A 26,151-nucleotide genomic window follows, 5' to 3' on the forward strand; every position below is an offset into this window, starting at 1 on the left:
CCAACGATATAGGTAAAAAACGGGATGAGGTCCTACAAGCGGAATTCAGGGAGTTAGGAGTTAAACTAAAAAGTAGGACCTCAAAGGTAGTAATCTCAGGATTGCTACCAGTGCCACGAGCTAGTCAGAGTAGGAATGTCAGGATAGATAGGATGAATGCGTGGCTCAAGAGATGGTGCAAGAGGGAGGGATTCAAATTCCTGGGGCATTGGGATCGGTTCTGGGGGAGGTGGGACCAGTACAAACCGGACGGTCTGCACTTGGGCAGGACTGGAACCGATGTCCTAGGGGGGGTGTTTTCTAGAGCTGTTGGGGAGGGTTTAAACTAATGTGGCAGGGGGATGGGAACCAATGCTGGAAGTTGGAAGGTAGTAAAACAGGGACAGAAACAAAAGGAAGTAAGGGGAAAAGTGCAAGGCAGAGAAGACATAGTCAGAAATCCATAAGGGCGACAGTACAAGGTACAGTGACTGAGGGGAGCACAGTGAATAGGCCCAGTAATAACAAAAGGAATAAAACTGGAGATGTTAAGATTCAAAACAGAGGTAAAAAAACCAACATAAGTGTACTTTACCTGAATGCTCGTAGTATTCGGAATAAAGTAAATGAGTTGGTGGCACAAATCATCGTAAATGACTATGATTTAGTGGCCATTACTGAAACATGGTTAAAGGATGGTCACGACTGGGAGTTAAATATCCGAGGGTATCAAACTATTCGGAAGGACAGAGTGGATGGTAAGGGAGGTGGTGTTGCTCTGTTATTTAAGGATGACATCCGGGCAATAGTAAGGGATGACATCGGTGCTATGGAGGATAAAGTTGAATCCATTTGGGTGGAAATCAGGAATAGTAAGGCGAAAAAGTCACTGATAGGAGTAGTCTATCGGCCACCAAATAGTAACGAGATGGTGGGGCAGGCAATAAACAAAGAAATAACTGATGCATGTAGAAATGGTACAGCAGTTATCATGGGGGATTTTAATCTACATGTCGATTGGTTTAACCAGGTCGGTCAAGGCAACCGTGAGGAGGAGTTTATAGAATGTATCCGCGATAGTTTCCTAGAACAGTATGTAATGGAACCTACGAGGGAACAAGCGGTCCTAGATCTTGTCCTGTGTAATGAGACAGGATTGATTCATGATCTCATAGTTAGGGATCCTCTCGGAAGGAGCGATCACAATATGGTGGAATTTAAATACAGATGGAGGGTGAGAAAGTAAAATCAAATACTAGTGTTTTGTGTTTAAACAAAGGAGATTACAAGGGGATGAGAGAAGAACTAGCTAAGGTAGACTGGGAGCTAAGACTTTATGGTGGAACAGTTGAGGAACAGTGGAGAACCTTCCAAGCGATTTTTCACAGTGCTCAGCAAAGGTTTATACCAACAAAAAGGAAGGACGGAAGAAAGAGGGAAAATCGACCGTGGATATCTAAGGAATAAGGGAGAGTATCAAATTGAAGGAAAAAGCATATAAAGTGGCAAAGATTGCTGGGAGATTAGAGGACTGGGAAATCTTTAGGGGGCAACAGAAAGCTACTAAAAAAGCTATAAAGAAGAGTAAGATAGAGTATGAGAGTAAACTTGCTCAGAATATAAAAACAGACAGTAAAAGTTTTTACAAATATATAAGACAAAAAAGAGTGGCTAAGGTAAATATTGGTCCTTTAGAGGATGAGAAGGGAGTTTTAATAATGGGAAATGAGGAAATGGCTGAGGAACTGAACAGGTTTTTTGGGTCGGTCTTCACAGTGGAAGACACAAATAACATGCCAGCGACTGATAGAAATGAGGCTATGACAGGTGAGGACCTTGAGAGGATTGTTATCACTAAGGAGGGAGTGATGGGCAAGCTAATGGGGCTAAAGGTAGACAAGTCTCCTGGCCCTGATGGAATGCATCCCAGAGTGCTAAAAGAGATGGCTAGGGAAATTGCAGATGCACTAGTGATAATTTACCGAAATTCACTAGACTCTGGGGTGGTCCCGGTGGATTGGAAATTAGCAAACGTGACGCCACTGTTTAAAAAAGGAGGTAGGCAGAAAGCAGGAAATTATAGGCCAGTGAGTTTAACTTCGGTAATAGGGAAGATGCTGGAATCTATCATCAAGGAAGAAATTGCGAGGCATCTGGATAGAAATTGTCCCATTGGGCAGACGCAGCATGGGTTCGTTAAAGGCAGGTCATGCCTAACTAATTTAGTGGAATTTTTTGAGGACATTACCAGTGCAGTAGATAACGGGGAGCCGATGGATGTGGTATATCTGGATTTCCAGAAAGCCTTTGACAAGGTGCCACACAAAGGTTGCTGCATAAGATAAAGATGCATGGCATTAAGGGTAAAGTAGTAGCATGGATAGAGGATTGGTTAATTAATAGAAAGCAAAGAGTTGGGATAAATGGGTGTTTCTCTGGTTGGCAATCAGTAGCTAGTGGTGTCCCTCAGGGATCCGTGTTGGGCCCACAATTGTTCACAATTTACATTGATGATTTGGAGTTGGGGACCAAGGGCAATGTGTCCAAGTTTGCAGATGACACTAAGATGAGTGGTAAAGCGAAAAGTGCAGAGGATACTGGAAGTCTGCAGAGGGATTTGGATAGGTTAAGTGAATGGGCTCGGGTCTGGCAGATGGAATACAATGTTGACAAATGTGAGGTTATCCATTTTGGTAGGAATAACAGCAAACGGGATTATTATTTAAACCATAAAATATTAAAGCATGCCGCTGTTCAGAGAGACTTGGGTGTGCTAGTGCATGAGTCACAGAAGGTTGGTTTACAAGTGCAACAGGTGATTAAGAAGGCAAATGGAATTTTGTCCTTCATTGCTAGAGGGATGGAGTTTAAGACTAGGGAGGTTATGTTGCAATTGTATAAGGTGTTAGTGCGGCCACACCTGGAGTATTGTGTTCAGTTTTGGTCTCCTTACTTGAGAAAGGACATACTGGCACTGGAGGGTGTGCAGAGGAGATTCACTAGGTTAATCCCAGAGCTGAAGGGGTTGGATTATGAGGAGAGGTTGAGTAGACTGGGACTGTACTCGTTGGAATTTAGAAGGATGAGGGGGGATCTTATAGAAACATTTAAAATTATGAAGGGAATAGATAGGATAGATGCGGGCAGGTTGTTTCCACTGGCGGGTGACAGCAGAACTAGGGGGCATAGCCTCAAAATAAGGGGAAGTAGATTTAGGACTGAGTTTAGGAGGAACTTCTTCACCCAAAGGGTTGTGAATCTATGGAATTCCTTGCCCAGTGAAGCAGTTGAGGCTCCTTCATTACATGTTTTTAAGGTAAAGATAGATAGTTTTTTGAAGAATAAAGGGATTAAGGGTTATGGTGTTCGGGCCGGAAAGTGGAGCTGAGTCCACAAAAGATCAGCCATGATCTAATTGAATGGCGGAGCAGGCTCGAGGGGCCAGATGGCTTACTCCTGCTCCTAGTTCTTATGTTCTTATGTTCTTATGTTCTTATAGTTAAAATATGAAGGACAATGCAGTCGATGACCTTCTGGATAGATCAAGCACAACAACTATACATGCTCAACCAATCCAACCTGGTGTCATTGCAGTGGGATCTTTGAAACTGTGTAATGCAATTTATTTTCTTGACTGTGGGTGCCACAGTGGTCAGAGCTACTGCCTTGCAGTGCCAGGGACCCAGGTTCAATTCCAGCCTTGGGTGACTGTATGGAGTTTGCACATTCTCCCCGTGTCTGCGTGCGTTTCCTCAGGGCGCTCCGGTTTCTCCCACAGCCCAAATATCATAGAATCATAGAGTTTACAGTGCAGAAGGAGGCCATTCGGCCCATCAAGTCTACACTGGCCCTTGGAAAGAGCACTCTACCCAAGACCACACCCTATCCCCGTAACCCAGTAACCCCACCAAACGTTCTTGGACACTAAGGGCAATTTAGCATGGCCAATCCACTTAACCCGCACATGTTTGGACTGTGGGAGGAAACCGGAGCACCCGGAGGAAACCCACGCAGACACGGAGAGAAGTGCAGACTCCGCACAGACAGTGACATGAGGCGGGATTTGAACCTGGGACCCTGGAGCTATAAAGCAACTGTGTTAGCCACTGTGCTGCCATGCTGCCCACAGATGTGCAGGTTAGGTGTATTGGCCATGCTAAATTGCTAAATTGCCCCTTTTGTATCCAAAGATGTTCAGGTTAGGCGCATTGGCCATACTAAATTTTCCCATCGATGGGGTTACGAGGCGAGGGGGCGGGGGTGTGAGTCTGGGCGGGGTGCTCCGTCAGAGTGTCGGTTTAGACTCGGTGGGATGAATGGCCTCCTTCTGCACTGCAGGGAATCTCTGATTCTAATTAGGAGAACAGAGGGAAAGGGGAACCATTAAATAGCTGAGCGGAGAAGGACCTAGTCCTCACGTTGGCAATGCCAGCTCATTTTCTTGAACTTGTTCTTCCTGATAGCCATCAATTTTCACACTTTCCTCCAATCTCACATCCGGACCTCTGTCACAGCTCAAAGTTATAACAGAAACGCTTGGCACATTGACATCCTATTAAGGTTTCCTATTATCAAATCATTCAACCAGCCTCACAATGCATTCACATATTCCCAAACCAGGGGCTGGTTTAGCTCACTCAGCTAAATCGCTGGCTTTTAAAGCAGACCAAGCAGGCCAGCAGCACGGTTCGATTCCCGTACCAGCCTCCCCGGACAGGCGCCGGAATGTGGCGACTAGGGGCTTTTCACAGTAACTTCATTGAAGCCTACTCGTGACAATAAGCGATTTTCATTTTTCATTTCATATATTGCCATACAGCGTAAACTGTAATCTAGACTCATATCAATCACTGCATACATTCTCTTTCAACTTATAAAATGTCAAGATGACCCTCCGCTGAATGATAAGGAAATATATTTACTTTGGCAAGAAGAATAAAAAAGCAGGGTATTGTTTATAGGAGAACAACTGCAGAATTCCGAGGTACAGAGGGATCTCGAATTTCTAGACTGCGAGTCACAAAAAGCCAGTGTGTAGGTACAGCACACAATCAAGAAGGCAATGCTGTCGTTCATTAGAAGAGGAATTGAACATAAAAGCAAGGACATTATGCTTCAGTCACACAGGGCATCAGGGTGACCACATTATGAATACCAGCTTTGTCTGTTCCTTTAAGGAATGCTATGAGCTAGGGTTTAGAGAACCCCAAAGTGTATCATGGAATTCACCTGACCCACAACTTTTAATAGATTGTGGCACACGGCCCACTCTACAGGCGTGGTGCAGCAGAAATGGAAAAGTATTTTTTAAAAGCAAAACAATGTTTATTCTACTAACTCAAGTTAACCTTTTTAAAACATACAGTGAACACCCTAGCAACCATCAATTCAAATACAACCCGCAAAGAATACAACACTAAATAATTCTTACTTTCCTTTTAACATCCATAAGACTTAAAAGCGCCTTTTAACAGAAAGACATCAGGTTTAACTTCACTACTGAAAACAGTTACCACGTTGAAATCAGCAAATGGACACTCATAAGCTTGCAGAGATTCACACACACCCTGCCGTGATTGCAGCTTCTCCAAAACTAAAATGAAACCAAACCCACCCTGCAGCAAAACGCCTAAAGCGAAAGTAAAAAGCTGACAGACATCCCAGCTCCACCCACTCCCTGACATCACTGCAGTAGTAACCACCCACTTCTTAAAGGTACTCTCACTACAGATATTTATATACACCCCCATTTATAAACACCCATTTCTTAAAGGTACTCTCACATGACAGGAAGGATATGCAAATGCATTGACGGCAGTTCAGAGGAGGTTTACTAGATTTATATCCGGGATGAGCGGGTTGTCATATGAAGATAAGTTGGAAATGGTGGGCTTGTTTCCACTGGAGGTTAGAAGAGTGAGAGTTAAGGGCGGCACGGTGGCGCAGTGGTTAGCACTGCTGTCTCACGGCGCCAAGGACCCGGGTTCGATCCTGGCCTGGGTCACTGTCCGTGTGGAGTTTGCACATTCTCCCCGCGTCTGCGTGGGTCTCACCCCCACAACCCAAACTTGTGCAGGGTAGGTGGATTGGCCACGCTAAATTGCCCATTAATTGGAGAAAGAAATAATTTGGTACTCTAAATAAAAAAAGGAAGAGTGAGGGGATGGCTTGACAAGGATATTTCTACTTGTGGGTGAGTCGAGAACTAGGCGGGTGGGGGGTTACTGTTTAAAAATTAGGGATTGTTTCCCCTTTCTCTCAGCAGGCTATGCGACTCTGCCTCAGGAAGTGGTAGAAGCGGGGGTTATTGAATATTTTTTAAGGCAGAGAAAGATAGATTCCTGTTGGGCAAAGGGATCAAACGTTATCGGGTTAGGGCGGCACGGTAGCACAGTGGTTGGCACAGTTGCTTCACAGCTCCAGGGTCCCAGGTTCAATTCCCGGCTGGGTCACTGCCTGCGGAGTCTGCACATTCTCCCCGTGTCTGCGTGGGTTTCCTCCGGGTGCTCCGGTTTCCTCCCAAAGTCCAAAGATGTGCAGGTTTGGTGGATTGGCCATGCTAAATTGCCCTTAGTGTCCAAAATTGCCCTTAGTGTTGGGTGGGTTTACTGGGTTATGGAGATAGGGCGGGGGTGTGGGCTTGGGTAGGGTCCAATCCAGATGTGTAGGTTAGGTGGCTTGGCCATGCTAAAATTGCCCTTAGTGTCCTAAAAGCTTAGGTGTGGTTACAGGGTTACAGGGATCGGGTGGAGGTGTGGGCTTAGGTAGGGTACTCTTTCCAAGGGCCGGTGCAGAATCGATGCCTCCTTCTGCACTGTAAATTCCATGATTCAAAAAGCGATGATTCTGGATGGGAACGTAGAACTTGAAATACAAACAGATCAGCCATGATCTTATGGAATGACGAAGTAGGCTCGAGGGGCTGAATGGCCTACTTCTGCTCTTCTATGGTGTGTTCGTACATGAGACACTTGAGTAGCCCCAAAATAGTGGAAAGATGAAACTGGAAACTTTTCAGAAGGGCAAAATGAACACTCTTTCCTCTTGGGAGTATCGAATGGAATACATTCTGCTCTTATCTATTGGTCCAGTCTCACTTGCTCAGTCGCAATCATCTTACACAGTGTCTTGCAGTGCTTGAAGAATGGCTCAACTGTAAGAATACAGACATGCTTTTATTACAATTTTTGCCTAACTAACGTAGCGATTGTGACAAAACCACATGAGCAAAACAAAATTGCTTTGACCTACATACTGACAGATCATATTTCTTGATTACAATGACTATCCAGGACAAAAGCCATAGTTCAAAAGCAACAAATGCAGAAAACAAAAGCTGCTGATAGATGAAACCTTCGATAATGTTATAGGATATTCACCAACATCCACCCTTAACCTGGTATGTCGACAGCAATCTATTTGATGTTCTAAGGGTCAGAAAACACCCAATAAAGTTAAGAGGTCATCCAGGGTGGGAGAATGAAAACTTGTTTTTCAAATTGTATGAAAGACAGATAAAAACCAACACATAGTTGGAACTTTAGTTAGCTTCAAGGTTAAATTCAAGCTATCCTGAATAGCCTGCGTAGTTGTTGCACGCATTCCTCAGGATGTTTTTTGAATGGGTTTCTAAATGTTGGGGCTTATGTGCCTACTGCTCTGTAAGGCTTTTCACGGCGAGCATTCCGAAACAATAATAATTGTAAAGTAAAGTTGCCATAGTCCCAGAGGGCCACAGGCTGCTTTGCCCTTTGAGGTGCAGAGCTGACTGGTGTGATGATAGTGTTGCCAATCGGCACCGGAGACGCCAATAATGTTGCCATATTAACTAGATATGTGGGCAGCATGGTGGCCTAGTGGTTAGCACAGTTGCCTCACGGCGCTGAGGTCCCAGGTTCGATCCTGGCTCTGGGTCACTGTCCGTGTGGAGTCTACACATTCTCCCCGTGTCTGTGTGGGTTTCGCCCCCACAACCCAAAAATGTGCAGAGTAGGTGGATTGGCCATGCTAAATTGCCCCTTAGTTGGAAAAAAGAATTGGGTAATCCAAATTTTTTTAAAATAAAAATTAACTAGATAGCACAGTAGCATGGTGGTTAGCATAAATGCTTCACAGCTCCAGGGTCCCAAGTTCGATTCCCGGCTGGGTCACTGTCTGTGCGGAGTCTGCACGTCCTCCCCGTGTGTGCGTGGGTTTCCTCCGGGTGCTCCGGTTTCCTCCCACAGTCCAAAGATGTGCGGGTTAGGTGGATTGGCCATGCTAAATTGCCCGTAGTGTCCTAAAAAGTAAGGTTAAGGGGGGGGGGGGGGTTGTTGGGTTACGGGTATAGGGTGGATACGTGGGTTTGAGTAGGGTGATCATTGCTCGGCACAACATGAAGGGCCTGTACTGTTCTATTCTATTCTATTCTATATGGTAGTTATTAATGATAATATTGCTTTTCAGAGTCGCCAGGTATCAAATGATATCAACACAAGGCTTTACCGGATACCGATCAAAGGACCACACAACCAGTTAGTCAGTTCAAGTTCAAAGATAGTTTATTTACACACAAGGATTACTTCAACATGCAACACATAACACTACAAATTAAACTACCTAAGAACTACAATAACCTATACTTAACTTCAGGGCAACCGGCTCTTTGCAGATGAACAAAGCCTTTGTTCAGATCTTGCGTGTCTGGGTAGAAGAAGTGGCTTCGTTTCTGCTGGGCTCACCATCTGGTAGCGATCGTTGGTCTTGAACTTGTCTTCTGGTCGTAAAGCTACACTTGGTTTTAGGCGTAGGCCGGGGCCAAGAGAGACCGAGCACATGGCTGTGTCTCTTATCCCTCTGGGATTTTGCGCTCTTTGGGGCGGGTCCTTAGCTTTGGACCCAATAGTTCGACAGGCTTCGATAACTGCCTTCGATTCTGGCCAATAAAGGGGCAGGTGCCTTGATGGCTGGGCATGTCTGATCAGTTATTGACCTTGGCTGTTTGGCTTTCTTAGCAAAGGGAGTGGCGCCGGTTCGTCTGCATCTGTATCGGTTACCTGAGTAACTGGGGAAATGAGCCATTAGAATGCAAATGAGTGGGGGTTTCGATCGCGTCCAGCTATAGAACATAGAACAGTACAGCACAGAACAGGCCCTTCGGCCCTCAATGTTGTGCCGAGCAATGATCACCCTACTCAAACCCACATATCCACCCTATACCTGTAACCCAACAACCCCCCCCTAACCTTACAGGACACTACGGGCAATTTAGCATGGCCAATCCACCTAACCCGCACATCTTTGGACTGTGGGAGGAAACCGGAGCACCCGGAGGAAACCCACGCACACACGGGGAGGACGTGCAGACTCCGCACAGACAGTGACCCAGCCGGGAATCGAACCTGGGACCCTGGAGCTGTGAAGCATTTATGCTAACCACCATGCTACCCTGCTGCCCCCCAAGCTATCTGGGTTGCAAATACACACACAAGCTCTGGGTGTGTCTGAGTCCTGGGTTGGCCATAATTCCCATGGTCCTTTGCAGGTGACCATCTAAGATGGCTACAATAGGCAGACTATTATCTGTATATAATATGAGTAGTTCACCATCACTGTAAATTCTATGATCTGCATGTGTATTATAAGTTACATGTTTCACTGTTGTGGTTCTAGCATCCAACCAGCAGGTGGGGCGAGTATGGAGTCCCGGATGCACCATGTGTTCCTTCAGAAAGTGTTTTTAAGGAGTTGATAGCAGTCACAGATTTGAACCGCTCTGTTGTATCTTAGTGTAAGTTAGTGTTAGACATTTATTTCTAGTTGTATTCACCTTAGACATTTCAGTTATTCATTAGCATAGTGTTAGTAAGAAATAACTTTGTTTTAAAAACAAAGTTGACTGTTCTTGGTTCACACGGCACGATTGAGATTCCGCATCAGCCCCATCAAAGAACAATACATCTGGAGGTGATTAATGGCCTTACGCACATCCTGGAGTGAAGGTGGGCAAGTGGCAAAATGCACAACAGCGGTGACAAGGAGGAGGAGAAAGAACCTTCTTCCTGACGGCTTCACTGCTGCCATCAACTACTGGCTATGCATTTGGGAAATGTAGCGGTAAAGGGAATTTGGAATATCGTGCAATGGTTATCGGTGCATCAGTTGCTCTTTCGCTCCATGTGTTTTTTTTTATAAATTCAGAGTATCCAATTCTTTTTTTCCAATTAAGGGGCAATTTAGCATGGCCAATCCACCTGGCCTGCACATCTTTGGGTTGTGGGGGTGAGACCCCTGCAGACACGGGTAGACCCTGACAGTGACCCGAGCCAGGATCGAACCTGGGTCCTTCATGCCGTGAGGCAGCAGTGCTACCCACTGCGCCACCGTGCCACATTGCAAGAGCTGTATCTAGCAGTTTCTTGAAAACAGTGCTCGATCGGAAGCGCGACGTGACTGGTAGATGCCGGGTGAAGCCTACTGTGCCTCCCCAGATTTCGCAAGCCATTGAGATCAGAATCTCGCCCACAATGGGCGTACCAAGCTCCGCTAGCTTAAGTAGATCTTTGACCTACTAAGGCCGACTCACGCGGATCTACCGGCCTTCCAGCATCTAACGGCCTCCCCCGGGAATCCCAGCCAGGCGCCTCAAACGTGGACCAGGCGGAAGGGCACCTGGGGGAGTCTCCCAGGCCATCGGAGGCCTCTGGGTGGTCAGGGATAGGGCAGGGTGGCCCCTTGGGCCTCCCCCTGATAAGTGGGAACCTTGGCACTGCCCCCCCCCCCTCAACCTCCGATAAACAGCAATGTGGTAATGACCAGGTGGACCAGTTTAGGTCAGTTGGATGGACAGCTGGTTTATGATGCAGAGCGAGGCCAACAGCGTGGGTTCAATTCCCGTTCCGGCTGAGGTTATGCATCAAGGCTCCGCCTTCTCAACCTTGCCCCTCGCCTGAGGTGTGGTGACCCTCAGGTTAAACCACCACCAGTCAGCTCTCTCCCTCAAAGGGGAAAGCAGCCAATGGTCATCTGGGACTGTGGTGGCTTAAATGACCAGGTAATGTGTATTTTGTGTTGATTGAGGTATAAATATTGACCAGGACACCCGGGGGGGAACTCCTCTGCTTTTCTTCAAAATATTCTCATGGGACCTTGTACATCCACCAAACAGGCACACGAGACCCCCAATGTAAAACATAAATGTCGCCATAGTCCCAGATGACCAGAAGCTGCTTTCCCCTTTGAGGGGGAGAGCTGACTGGTGGGGGTTTAACCTGAGGGTCACCACACCTCAGGAAAGAGCAAGGTTGCGAAGGTCATGAATAATCTCAAGATAGTGCTTTGGCACTCCCCCTGGCGGGCCAACCTGGTACCATGGCAGTGCCAAACTGTCAGGATACCAGGTTGGCATGCCAAGGGTCAAGGCTTGAGGGGGCCCATGTCCATGAAAGAGGGGGGTGAAGGGGAGTTTGCAGGGTGGGGGGGGTATGAAGGGGGCTCTTAAAGAGGGGTACCTGAAAGGGGGGGGAGAGACTAAAAGGCGGAGGGCCTAAAGATGGGGGGGGGGCCTGCAGTGACCCCACAGCAGGGTGTGCAAGGGTCCCCGAACACACTATGGGAGGGTCCCCAACCCCTCACACAGAGCACCCCCAGCCTAATTACACACACGCGCAAAAGGTGCCAACCTGGCACTGCCCGTGCCAGCTGGCAATGCCACCTGGGCACCTTGGCAGATTTGCCAAAAAGTGATCCCGCCCACAATGGGTGGAATTTACATCGGGACGTCTCGCGAGATCGAGTTGGATCTCGCGGGGCCTTGAAAGCGGGTAGATCCCGGGAGTGGGGTCTCTCAGCTTTCATCGGCCACGCTGCTCCGCAGTGTCCTGATTTTCCGGCGCAGCGTGGACATGGGCTCGTGCCCTCGGTCATTTGCTTGGGAGAATCGCACCGAAAAACCAGGAAAATGACGGACAACCTCAGCAGGCGTGACAGTATATGTGGAGAGAGAAAGCTGCTCACGCTTCGCGTCTGGGTGACTCATTCGGTCAGGTGACCAAATGCTCGGTCAAACAAGTAGGATTTAAGGATTGTCAGACAGGAGGAAAGCGATGCCGAGAGGTGGGGAGGTTTGATGAGGAAATATCTCCCTCGGCAACTGAAGGCATGGTTACATTGGTGGAGTGACTAAGATCAGAATTAGGGGAGTGCAGATACCTCAGAGTCTTGTGGGATTGGAGGAGATTATATCCACAAGGACGGGGCAGTGAGAAGTCCATGGAGGGATTTGAAAAGAAGGCCGAGAATGTTAAAATCAAGACATTGTTTGGTCAGGAGCTAATGCAGGTCAACGAGCACAGGGATGATAGGGGACCGAGACATGTTGTGAGTTAAGATATGGGCAGCAAGGCTTTGGATGGCCTCAAGTTTATGGAGACTTTACTGTTATGGGGTTTGAGATATTTGTTGTTGGTTATTGATTGTTGTTGGGTGTAAATTCAGGAGAAAAATTGTGAAAAAGGAGGAGAATAAAAAATATTTTAAAAAAACGTTTATGGAGAGTAGGAATTGGGAGACTGGCCATGCAGGCATTGGATTGGTCAAATCCGGAGATAACTGTCTGATGCGTGATCAGTGAACACAGAAACGAAAGGAGTAGTCCGAATCGAATGCTTTAATCTACCAGAAGTGTGCCCAGCAGCAGGAGTACAGAAATGACCTGGCTGCTGGGAAAACACGGGTTCTTATACTCAGCCTCGTAGGCGGAGCTACCTTCCTCCCGACCAATGAGAAGACAACACATGGGCCAATGTGCAGCGAGCCTTCTACACCAATAGCAGCTCACACTCTCAGGTACCATAATACCCCTAGTCATATTACCACATTGTCATAATATGCACCCATGCACATCATGAGGTAAAAGCAGGCAGTGACAGACACCCAGGTGAGCCAATCAACATACAGGTCAGAACACAACCGATCACCAGACCTAATACAAGAGGGGGGCTTCCACCTATAAAACACACGAGGCATCAGCACTCCGCCTCTTTCCACTGGTGACAACTGTAGTGACAGTCAGGGTGTATATATCAATCAACACCTTCTACACGTGGATCAGAGCAAGTCTTGTCTAGTTAGTCAGAGTTAGTACACTTAGAGGGGTAGAGTGTCAACCCACAGCCAGCTGTGTGCATTGTTACAGAAGTTCAATAAATCGTATTGAACCAACGCCTACGTTTGGTGTATGCTTTACAGTTCATCTGCATCCTGTTGCAGTCCGTGTTACCCCAGGGTGAATGACACAACAATAACGAAGGCACAAGTGAGGGTTTTAACAGTAGATGAGCATAGACAGGGGGAAAGTTGGTCGATGTTACAGAGGTGTAAATGGGCGATCCTGGTGATGGTGCGAAAATAGGGATGGAAGGTCAACCAGGAGATCGAATGGGACACCAAGGTTGCAAACAGACTGGCTTAACACTTCCTGCCAAATCCAGCAGCTCGTCACAACCCCGCCACAGTACGTCCAAGGAAGTTGCAATGGCAGAGGTCAGTGTGAATCGATTTGAAAGATGGGTGCCTGGCCCTTGAAATGAATGTTAGCGCAGAAAAAAACATTCTTAGGTGAGTGACGAGCGAGTACGTTGAATGGGCTGGCAAGTTTGTCGATTGTGCATCAAATCAGTCGGTAGGGCTGTTTGGCGTCACAAGCTGACCAGTTGGGAAACTACCGGCGCACGCCAGCATGGAGTTCCCTTCCAGCCGGAAGTAATCGGAAGGATTGCACATCCCACTCAGTGTGTCTCCGGCTTCCATGTTTGCAGGATTGATTTTGCTCACTCACCAATGGCAAAACCTGGAGGGTTTATTAGCTGCAAGAGTCGCAGTACTAAATCCATACAAACCACCCAGTATTCCCTGGACAAACTGGCCAAGAATCGCAGAATGAAACTAAGACGTCATTTAGTGCTTATTATAGTAATTAAGCTTTTAAGAAAAATTTATCAAAGGCATTTCAACCGGATATCCCAGTAAGACTGGAAAGCTTGTTTACGCTGGGTTTCTGCCCCAGGGCAGTTAGCTGACACTACAGAGTACAGGAGACTACACAGATACATATAAATTATAAATGGTTGCATAAAGTCTGGGGGAAAGAAAGAGTATGCTTTAAATAGCATCAATGTTGTTTGTAACTAAATGAACGGTATAAACAGGGTTCAGCAACGGTACGTTACAATTAGAATGATGAACAGCGGTAAGAGGAGGTAAACACTCTGGTGAAGTCACCTTACCTTTCTGGGATATATCTGGCTCTCCTTTTGAAACAAAGCCAATGACGCCGCGGTTATAATTTGGTAACAACAAGAGGCCAGAATTAGAGGAGTGCAGATAACTCTGAGGTTTAGAGGAGATTACAAGGATAGGGGGGAGCAAGGAGGGGAGGGACTTGTGGGCGGCACCGCGGCACAGTGGTTAGCTCTGTTGCTTCACAGCGGCAGAGTCCCAGGTGCGATTCCAGGTTTGGGTCACTGTCTGTGTGGAGTCTGCACGTTCTCCCCGGGGAGATAGATATAGGACAGATGTCAGAGGTAGGTTCTTTACTCAGAGAGTAGTAAAGGCGTGGAATGCCCTGCCTGCAACAGTAGTGGACTCGCCAACACTAAGGGCATTTAAATGGTCATTGGATAGACATATGGATGATAAAGGAATAGCGTAGATGGGCTTTAGAGGGGTTTCACAGGTCGGCATAACATCGAGGGCCTAAGGGCCTGTACTGCGCTGTAATGTTCTATGTTCTATTTGTTGAGAGGGTGTCGGTTATGGAACAGTGTCTCTTAGTCTTTGTTGTCTTCTGTATGCTAACCGCAAGTCTTTATTAATTACTCGTAACTATATATACAGTGAAGGATCCAGGCAAGGAACTTACTCCATGTCCAGGGCCTGGCACAACTCTACCCTCCAACACATGGACCCTAGGTGTGGGTCATGTGCCACCTTACATCACTGCGTGGGCCGTACCCCCATTGAGCCTGTATGAGCCAGGCCCTTATACTACACTATTGAAATACAAGTTGTTGTTGTTGACAGGATTCCATACAACGTCTAGCAATCGGCGCTACAGAAAGACATGAGACCCCCTCCTTTGTTTATGCCGAGGGACCAACTCCCGTTTCAGGAATTGGACACGACCCAGCAGGTCTGGTGGAGCGACATTTAGCCGGAATTGCGCACACAACATTCGGTCGCCATGTTGGTGGTTTAGTAGGCCGGTTCATGCTTGCTGCCCAGCTACACGTAGGCACGGCTCTGCCCCTGCTAATTGGAGATTTGTCTTGCCCGGCTGGGCTGCTGGAGAACTCTCGCAGTTGTCTGAGCAAGGAACCCGGCAACAATTGTCAGATACTAGCTGCGTAAACTGAGAACAAGAGTATGAAATTAGGTCAGTTCATGCAGCTCACCACCAATGGGACTGTGGTGATATGAGTGGGAGCACTGCCATTGGTGCAGAGCATTGGTTTCCCATTGGCTCTGGCTGGTCATGTGCCTCTCGTCTGATTGGCTGGGACTAGTCATGTGACTGCTCACCAATTGGTCGAGAGGCAAGTAGACCCCGCCTCCGAGGCGGGGTATAAGTACCCAGGTTTCCCGGCGGTCGGCCTTTCTCTGTAGTCGACCACCGGGCTAACAACTAGCTGATTAAAGCCACAGTTTGGATCTTCATCTTGTCTCGCGTCCAATTGATGGTACATCAGGACACTTCCTGCGTTTCAGTGGAATCACACTGATGTTACTGTTGAGCTGGCAAAGCTATTGCGATTGGTTAAAATGCTGCCAAAAAAGCACCTTTATTGCAAAAATCACGTGGGTATTTTGGCCACCAGCTTTTTACTTGTCGCTATGGTAACAGGTAACACCACTCTCTGCTTTTCAGGCTGAGAAATTTTAAAGTGAAATCCCATCCAACGCCGAGGAGAGCCATTTAAATGAATGTGGCATTGTTGGCAGTCCAGTGGCGAAGAGCAACCGCACACTTAAACAAAATATATTCAAAGAAATGATTGATTGGAGTAAATGATGCTGCGCAGGAGCAGAGCGGAACCCCTGCGGCTGCAGCCACAAATCGCATTTGAATTTTGACTGGCCCGCTCAAGCACTGTCAGACCCGTTTCCACGGCAACACATATTTTGGTAAGAGGCGCAATAGGCTGGACATGAGATCTCTCGAAACACGTCATCCAAACAAGGAGGGAAGGGAGGTGGCATCAGCAGCGTTCAGTTAGTGAATTCTTGACACCTTAAAAAAAAATCCAATATCGGTAGCACTGTGGATAGCACAATCGCTTCACAGCTCCAGGGCACCCCGGTTCAATTCCGGCTTGGGTCACTGTCTGTGCGGAGTCTGCACATCCTCCCCGTGTGTGCGCGGGTTTCCCTCCGGGTGCTCCGGTTTCCTCCCACAGTCCAAAGATGTGCGGGTTAGGTGGATTGGCCATGATAAATTGCCCTTAGTGACCAAAATTGCCCTTAGTGTTGGGTGGGGTTGCTGTGTTGTGGGGATAGGGTGGAGGTGTTGACCTTGGGTGGGGTGCTCTTTCCAAGAGCCGGTGCAGGCTCGATGGGCCGAATGGCCTCCTTCTGCACTGTAAATTCTATATATGGAAGCGAAGAGCATAACTTAAAAAATTTTTTTTAGAGTACCCAAATAATTTTTTACAATTAAGGGTCAATTTAGCGTGGCCAATCCACCTAGCTTGTACATCTTTTGGGTTGTGGGGGAGAAACCCACGCAGGCACGGGGAGAATGTGCAAACTCCACACGAACAGTGACCCAGATCCGGGATCGAACCCGGGTCCTCGGCGCCGTGAGGCCGCAGTGCTAACCCACTGCGCCACCGTGCTGCCCTGCGAAGAGCGTAATTCAAATTCTACTAAGCGCATGACAGTGCGGTTCTGTCAGACTTTGAAAATGTGTCATTGCCTTGTCTTTCGTCAGCACCATGTCGGCGATCCTGCACTTGGACTCGGAGCCCGACCCCTTGGGGGCCATATTTGGACTTGCCAGAGCTGCCTTATTGCTCGCAGGTGGGTCCTGGTGGGGTGGAGGTCAGCCTCTTCGCCCTGTGCCTCAACGTGGCTGGGGGACCTGCTGGAGTTCCTGTATCTTGAGAATGTGAAGTTCACCTTGAAGGGCGGGGGGGGGGCACGATCGGGGGGTGGTTCCGTAAGAGACGGGGTCTGTTTATTCTTCACTTTAAAGAGTTGGTTACAGGGGCAGCACAGTGGCACAGTGGGTTTGCCCTGCTCACGGCGCCGAGGACCCGGGTTCGATCCTGGTCCCAGGTCACTGTCCGTGTGGAGTTTGCACATTCTCCCCGTGTCTGCGTGGGTCTCGCCCCCACAACCCAAAGATGTGCAGGGTAGGTGGATTGGCCACGCTAAATTGCCCCTTAATTGGGAAAAATTAATTGGGTACTCTAAATTTATATTTAAAAAAAGAGTTGGTTACCTCGGCTGCTCAGGGGAGGGGGGCGTTATTCTTCGAGTCATGGGTGGGTTGTAGGGGGTGGAGTTTGGGGGGGGTTTCTTTTATTCTTTTTGTTTTGTGTTCTTTTGTTTCATGTATAAAATGTTGAAAACCATATTAAAATATTTTTTTAAAAGAGTAATGGCGTTGAAAGTGCCGACATCGTCCCTATGACAGACATTTAAATGGAATAGTACACTTTACATTGTGCATGTACATTGTGATAAATGGCGGCGCAGGCTCGTAGGGCCAAAAGGCATCCTCCTGCTCCTATCTTCTATGTATGTACCTATGTATTGTACCTATGAAAGTACTGTGTTCTTTCATGTATTGAACAATTGTCTGGGCTCTATGCAGAATACTTTTTGTTGTACCTCAGTACATGTGACAAAATCAATCAATCAGATCAATCATTATGCTTCAAATTAAGTCTCTACTCGTTATGCTTCACAAGACTCCATTACCTAGTCATTGACTTCATTCCTCTCCCTGTCAACTGTCTGAAGCTGACCCCCACCATTCTCAGCCTTGTGGTATCACATTTGACCCAAAGCTGAGTTCCGTCCATGTATCCATGTCATCGTGACCATCGCCCATTTTCACCTCTGTAACCTCATCCAACTCTTGCCGCTGCCTCGATCCATCTGCTGCTGAAATCCTCACTCACACTTTTGTTATCTCCAGACTATTTTGACATAATCTTGGTTAGCTTCGCACATCCTATCCACGGTGAACGTGACAGAATATTAATAATCTTTATTAGTGTCACAAGTAGGCTTACATTAACACTGCAATGAAGTTACTGTGAAAAGCCCCCAGCCGCCACACTCCGGCGCCTGTTCAGGTACACAGAGGGAGAATTCAGAATGTCCAATTCACCGAACAAGCACGTCTTTTGGGACTTGTTGGAGGAAACCGGAGCACCTGGAGGAAACCCACGCAGACACGGGGAGAACGTGCAGCACAGACAGTGGCCCAAGCTGGGAATTGAACCCGGGTCCCTGGCACTGTGAAGCAACAGTGCTAACCACTGTGCTACCGTGCCACCCATCATCCGAACCTTGCTGCCTTATGTCCTAACTTGTCCTGTTCGTCTATCACCCCATCCTGCCAGTTGACCTCCACTGGCGCTTCGACTGGCAACGGTTCAATTTTAAAATTCAAATTCTTGTTTTCAAATTTCACCATGCCCTCCTTATCTCTGCAACCTCCAACAACCTTTCAACCCTCTAAAATACCTCATCTAATTCAGACTTCTTAACAATTCCCGACTTGGGCAGCATGGTGGTGCAGTGGTTAGCCCTGCTGCCTCACGGCGCCGAGGATCCAGGTTCGATCCCGGCCCCGGGTCACTGTCCGTGTGGAGTTTGGCCATTCTCCCCGTGTCTGCGGGGGTCTCACCCCCACAACTCAAAGATGTGCAGGGCAGGTGGATTGGCCATGCAGAAGCCGAAGCCTCCTCAGGCCTGGGCCTTGCAAATACATCAGTCCGTAGAGGAGGAAGTGATGCAGCTAAACTGCACCATCACCCCTAAGATTGCCGCAATAGGGCAGCACGGTGGCCTAGTGGTTAGCATAACCGCCTCACGGCGCTGAGGTCCCAGGTTCGATCCCGGCTCTGGGTCACTGTCCGTGTGGAGTTTGCACGTTCTCCCCGTGTCTGCGTGGGTTTCGCCCCCACAACCCAAAAATGTGCAGAGTAGGTGGATTGGCCGAGCTAAATTGCCCCTTAATTGGAAAAAATAATTGGCTAATCTAAATTTATAAAAAAAAAAAAAAAAAAAGATTGCCGCAATAAAGGTAATACTCGGTCAATGGCTATTCCCTGGAAATGGAGACGGACATGGGAGCTGCTGTCTCTGTCATCAGGGTACAAATCTTCCGGCATCTCCGGATCGGCATCTTGTCCCTAGCCCTGTGAGACACCAGGACCTGGTTAGCCACGTATAGAGGGGAACCTTTGAAGATCATGGGGATCACTATGACCCCGGTTACCTCTGGGCAGCAGACGGCCTGACACCTGTTCAGATTTGTATGAGGAGCAGGACTCAGCCTCTTGGGCGGAGACTGGCTCCAGAGGATCGGTGTGGGCTGGCGACACATTATAAAACCAGGAACTGGTGCACTTCATGAGGTCATTGGCAAATACTCTGAGATATTCCAAGAAGGCTTTGATAGAGTAAATGGAGCAAGGGCAAAGAATTATGTGGACCCTGATGCCCTACCAAAGTATTTCAGGACATGACCAGTCCCATTACTTACCAAATTAGAGACCAAACAAGTGGTTAGAGAGCCTCGGGATAATACGACCAGTGCAGTCCGTAGAGGGGCTACACTACTAGTTCCTGTCCTCAAGTGCGACAAGTCAGTCTGCCTTTGCAGGGACTGTAAACTAATGGTACTTATGCCTCCTGTTTAGATTTGCGCCCCATGCCATGCATAGAAAGTCTATATGTCAAACTAGCAGGGGGTCAAATCTTCACCAAGCTAGATATGAGCCATGCCTTCCTCCAGCTAGAACTAGATGAGTCATCCAGGAGGTACGTGATGATTAACACCCATAACAGTGGTTAGCACTACTGCCTCACAGCGCCGAGGTTCCAGGGTTGATCCCAGCTCTGGGTCACTGTCCGTGTGGAGTTTGCACATTCTGCCCGCAACCCAAAGATGTGCAGGCTAGGTGGATTGGCCATGCTAAATTGCCCCTTAATTGGAAAAAATGAATTGGGCACTCTAAATTTTAAAAAAAACTGTGTAGCCCATTAGGAGTCTGGGATGGATTCTGCCAACACTTCTTTTGTATTGCGACATTATTGACCCCTCACACTAGCCGGTCGCATAGCATCTCGGTCAGGGATGGACCAATCTCACAACAATGGACCCGCTTCCTTAATCCAGCCAGAAATTCGGTCACGGGTTTCCCAGGGATCCTCCCTTGAGTCGGTCATGCTGGAGAATAATGGACGGTTTTGGGTCGTAATGGTCCTTTACTCAATCAACAGTGTTAAAGGCTGCAGGGTAAGTTAAATTTTTAATACTGATGACCATCGCGGCCCCGCATGTTGTCTAAAGGATTACTTTATGTCTGTCATCCCCTTTTATGCCGTTGGTACGGGAGAGGTAATGTACGTGTTAGCCATACTGGGGTTAGTCCTCCACTCGAGCTTCCCAAGCAAGGGCATTTCCGGGATTTTCATTTTGCTTTGTTTCTCACTCGAGTTGTCGTCGGGGAGTTTCGAAAAGGCTGCTCAGAATCCCATGTTTCATCCTCGTCGCCACTGTAATAATTCTGGGAGGCGTGGAGTGAAAGGCCAAACTGGTTCATTTTAAACTGAAAGTAAAGCTGCGACCACAGCACACAAAACAAACATCCCAGCCCAGGACTATCGGGAGCTGCCGGAGCTGCATTCGGACAGGACAAACAAGGCAAGGGGAATACACGATAAACGGCAGGACTCTGAGAAGCACCGAGAATCAGAGGGATCTTGGTGTGCATGTACACCTGTCCCTTAAGGTAGCAGAGGCACAGAGTCGAAGAACAGGGAGGTTGTGCTGTATAAATTGTTGGTTAGGCCACAGCTAGAGTATTGTGTGCCGTTCTGGAATCTACATTATAGAAGGGATGTAATAGCACTGGAAAGGGTGCAGAGGAGATTTACCAGGATGTTGCCTGGGCTGGAGAGTGTTCGTTATGAAGAGAGATTGGATAGACTGGGATTGTTTTCCTTGGAGTCGAGGAGCCTGAGGGGGAACATCATTAGAGATGTATAAAATTATGAGGAGCATAGATAGAGTAGACAGGAAGAAACCTTTCCCCTTGGGGGAGGGATCAATGACCGGGGGTCCCAGATTTAAGGTGAGGGGCAGTAGGTTTAGAGGGGAGGTGAGGAAAATCCCCTTCAATCAGAGAGCGATGGGAGCCTGGAACTCGCTGCCTGAAGAATGGTGGAGACAGAGACCCTAGTAACATTAAAGAAGTATTTAGATATGCACTTGCAATCCCAGGGCAGACAAGGCTATGGGCCAAGTGCTGGAAAGTGGGATTAGGATAGTTCGATGGTTGTTTTTGACTCATGCCGACACGATGGGCTGAAGGGCCTTTTCTGTGCTGTACGATCCGATGACTCTATGTCACTCAGTTCAAGGGCAATTAGGGATGGGAGACAAATGCTGGGCCTTGCCGGGGACACCCACATCCCCTGCAAGCGAAACAAAAATAGGCAAAATGCATACTGAGTGTGAAATGTGATCCTGGATCTGCATGCTATGGGCAGCATGGCGACACAGCGGTTAGCACTGCTGCCACACAGCTCCATGTCCCAGATTCAACTCCGGCCTCGGGTGACCGTGTGGTGTTTGCACGTTCTCCCCGTGTCTGTGTGGATTTCCTCCGGGTGTTCTGGTTTCCTCCCACAGTCCAAAGGTTAGGTGGATTGCCGTGATAAATTGCCCCTTAGTGTCCACAAGATTAGGTGGGGTTACTGGGTTACAGGGATGGGGTGGAGGCTTAAGTAGGGTGCTCTTTCAAAGGGCCGGTGCAGACTCGATGGGCCGAATGGCCTCCTTCGGCACTGTAAATTCTACGATCTACGATCCGCTGACATTCGCCGAAGGAAAGTGGCATCACAGCCTACCCTTCCATTCTTTGATGCAGAGTCTGCCTGCCTTTCCATCGCCTTGGGAACTTGCAAACAACTCTTCCTTTGAACTCTGCGGAGCCTCCCCCAGAGCCAAGCTCCGCCCAGTGCTCTGGCCTTATTGGCAGAACTTTAGCGTCCCATCTCCTAGGTTTCAGCAGTTTGGGGCTGAGGCGGTGCCAGGCAAGGCGAGCCTGCCAAAATCTCCAAGGGGGCTGCACACAGCTCACCAAATAGTCTTTCGCTCCGCAGCGAAGTTAAAGGCTTCTAGTTAGACTGGAGAGAGGGAGAGAGGAGGGATAATTCTTTAATTATATATGTGTGATACATACCCACACACACACACACACTGGGGGAGATCTGGCAGGGATTTGTACACAGGCTGCGCTGGGATTGCAACTGGTCAAGATGCAACACGCCTGGTGCAATTTCACCTGCCAACCAGCTGAACTTGGACACACTGCACAGAGCGGCCAGTCAGTCGTGACTGGGGCCTGGCTGGGAATATAACCGCGGTGATATAAGACGGATCTTAAACCTCTGTAGAGAGGTGGAGGGGGGGAGAAAGACAACACACTGCTGGAAACTCAAGTAAGACTTTCCTTTCTCCCTCCTTCCTTCCCCCAAACCTCCCCCCTCTATCTAATAATGATGCTTCCTGTACCGTTTTAAAACAATTGCGAATCGAAGTGAGTGTGCAAAGAGATTCCTTTGGGATTTGGGGGGGGGGGGGGGGGGGCAGGACTACTTGAAGACAGTCGGGGTGGAGGGTTGGGGGGGACGACGACACAGGAATGCAATATTGATCCTGCTGAATCTCTGAGTAACATTTAAATAGAGCCCCCCCCCAAAAAAAACCCCTCCCCAATTGTTATTTTGGGGAGGGGGTCAGGATGACTCATTGTCAACACACACACACACACACACGCACGAAAGAGAACTGAATTAATTGTTTATGACCAGGTAAAGAGTAAAGTTTTCCTTTAAGTCTACATGTGAATTGGTATCTGGCGGGGGGGGGGGGGGGGCTGTATGTGTGCTGTGTGATTTGCCACCACTTTTGTATCCCCTCCCCCTCCCCATGTTTAATCCTGTGAGTGAATTAAGATTTTGGAATGACGGTGGAACAGTATCACTCTGTGGGGGATAAGGTTTGCACAATAGGCTGCTGTGTGTGTTGTGTTGTAGTGCTGGAATCTCTCTGGGATAGGATTTTTCAGATCACTCAGGACGGATTCCAAGTTGGGGGGTGGTGGTGGGGGGGTGGGGGGTGGTGGTGAGGGTGAGAGTGGGGAGGGGGTGGTGGTGAGGGTGAGAGTGTGGGGGGGGGGGGGGGGGGGTGAAGTGGAATACCTGCCTCTCATGCTGTAGAATTCTGTCCTACAAGCAGCATCTTGACCCAAACTGGAATCGAACTAGGGATATTGGTGCACAAATTAAAAAAAAACTCAAAACAGCACATTCACCAAAAGGGTGAGCTGACACCGCGCTGAATGTGACATTTAGCTGCAGGGGTGTCATGAAGTGAAGGCAGCAAGTGCTACGGCAAGAGCAAGCACCTCAGCATCTGAAAAGGGGTGAAATAGGTTGATAACGGTGGTGCAGTGGTTAGCACTGCTGCCTCACAGCGCCGAAGACCCGGGTTCAATCCCAGCCCTGGGTCACTGACCGTGTGGAGTTTGCACATTCTCCCCGTGTCTGCGTGGGTCTCACCCCCACAACACAAAGATGCGCAGGGTAGGCGGATTGGCCATGCTAAATTACCCCTTAATTGGAATTTTAAAAAAACTGGTTACTTTAAATTTAAACAAAAAAGATCGATAAAGTCAAATTACGGAGGATGCTGGAATTTGAAGCAAACAGGAAATGCTGGGCAATCTCAGCAGGTCTGACAGCCTCTGTGGAGAGAGAAGGGAGCTAACGTTTCGAGTCTGGATGACTCTTTGTCATAGCTGGAGAGAACTGGAAATGGAATCAGATTTGTAATGGGGGGGCGGGGGGGCGTGGAGCAGTGGGGCTGGATAGAGGGCTAGCGATAGGTGGCGGTTAGCAAAGATGTTGTGAGGCCCCGTTGCGGGGAAACCACCGGTTTGTCCCAGGGAACATTGATGGAGGGTTCCTGGGGTGGCACAGGGCGGGCATAAGTAAGTTGGGAGACCTGTTCATTGACGGGAGGTTTGCGAGCCTGGGTGAGCTGGAGGGGAAGTTTGAGCTCCCCCCGGTGAATATGTTCAGGTACCTTCTGGTCAAGGCGTTTGCTAGGCGGCAGGTGGAGGGGTTCCCCTTGCTGCCCCCGCGGGGGGTAAGGTATAGGGTGCTTTCGGGGGTGTGGGTCGGGGATGGGAAAGTGTCTGACATCCAGGGCCGGCTCAAGGTGCCGGCAACTCGGGCAGTCGCCCGGGGCGCCGCGTAAAAGACTCGGGTACCGCGCATGCGCAGTTGGGCCGGTGCCAACCAGCGCATGCGCGGTGGCCGCCCTCCCTCAGGCCGCCCCGCACAAACATGGCGGACGGATCCAGGCTCGCCGGTGGTCACTCCGGCCCACCCCCCTCCGGCCCCCCCCTCCCCCTCCGCCCCCCCCCCCTCCGCCCCCCCCCCCTCCGGCCCCCCCCTCCGGCCCCCCCCACCGCCCCCCCCCCCTCTGGGCCCCCCCCGGCCCCGCCCCCGACCCGGCCCCCCCCAGCCCCCCCCCCCCCCCCCCCCCGAAGGGCGCCGAAGTTCAGCTTGCCCGGGGCGCCAGCAACCCTAGGGCCGGCGCTGCTGACATCTACCAGGTGATGCAGGAGGTGGAGGAGGTGTCGGGAGAGGAGCTGAAGGCTAAGTGGGAAGTGGAGCTGGGGGAGCAGATTGAGGAGGGGACATGGGCGGACGCCTTGGAGAGGGTGAACTCCTCCTCTTCATGTGCGAGGCTTAGCCTCATCCAGTTCAAGGTACTGCACAGGGCTCATATGTCCGGGACAAGGATGAGCAGGTTTTGTAGGGGTGAGGACAGGTGCATTAGGTGTTCGGGGAGCCCAGCGAACCATGCCCATATGTTTTGGGCATGCCCGGCACTGGGGGAATTCTGGCAGGGGGTGGCGAGGACGGTGTCGAGGGTGGTAGGGTCCAGGGTCAAGCCAGGCTGGGGACTCGCAATGTTTGGGGTCGGGGTGGAGCCGGGAGTGCAGGAGGCGAAAGAGGCTAGTGTTTTGGCCTTTGCGTCCCTAGTAGCCCGGCAGAGGATCTTGTTGCAATGGAAAGATGCGAGACCCCCGAGCGTGGAGACCTGGATCAATGACATGGCGAGATTCATTAAGCTGGAGAAGGTCAAATTCGCCCTGAGGGGGTCGGTACAAGGGGTTCTTTAGGCGGTGGCAGCCTTTCCTCGACTTTCTGGCTCAAAGATAGGGAACTAGGTCAGCAGCAGCAGCAGCCCGGGAGGGAGGGGGGGAAAAAATGGAGGGGGTTTCAGGGGGGCATTGTTTATGTTAATTTAATTTAGTGTTAATTTATTTTGTTTATTGGGTTCGGGGGGGGAGGGTGGGGGGGGGGGGGGGTTTGTTATATGCGTTGTTATGGGTGCCGGGGGGGTGTTTATTATTGTTATTGTTATTATTGTTCTGTTGTTATACATTTTTCAAAAATCTCAATAAAAATTATTTTAAAAAAAAGCAAAGATGTTGTGGACAGAAAGGCAAAAGGAACGTAAATGGTGGCGATCGTAACTAAGAAGGGTGTTGATAGTGGCAGCCTTGATCGCCTCTATTAACTTTCCCTTTCTGTCCATGGCATCTTTGTTGGTCTTCACCTATCGCTGGCCCTCTACCCAGCCTCACTGCTCCACGCATCCCCCTCAACAAAATAAGTTGACATTTGGAATGGGGGCCCTTCATCAGAATTGAAAAATATGGACAGCGTGCAAGGTTATGGGGATGGGAGGAGAAAGGGGTGAAATAGATGAAGGATCTGTTTCTTGGAGGGAGGTTCTCAGGCTTGGAGGAGTTGGGGGTGAGGTATGGTCTCCAGTGGGAGGAGGGGTTCAGGTACATGCAGGTGCGG

At 49.0% G+C, this 26,151-nt stretch overlaps 1 protein-coding gene across 1 annotated transcript in view; it reads left to right on the top strand.

Annotated features, from left to right (window-relative positions):
• The first annotated feature begins 22,331 nt into the window (after nt 1-22,331).
• ptpn20 (protein tyrosine phosphatase non-receptor type 20) overlaps nt 22,332-26,151 on the top strand; it is a 364,145-nt gene continuing 360,325 nt past the window's right edge. Inside the window, exon 1 of the mRNA XM_038782830.1 lies at nt 22,332-22,704. The gene's annotated coding sequence lies outside the window, so the exon portion shown is untranslated. The remainder of the gene's footprint in view (nt 22,705-26,151) is intronic.

The sequence above is a fragment of the Scyliorhinus canicula genome, chromosome 22, assembly GCF_902713615.1.
Source record: "Scyliorhinus canicula chromosome 22, sScyCan1.1, whole genome shotgun sequence".
Taxonomy (NCBI): Eukaryota; Metazoa; Chordata; class Chondrichthyes; order Carcharhiniformes; family Scyliorhinidae; genus Scyliorhinus; species Scyliorhinus canicula.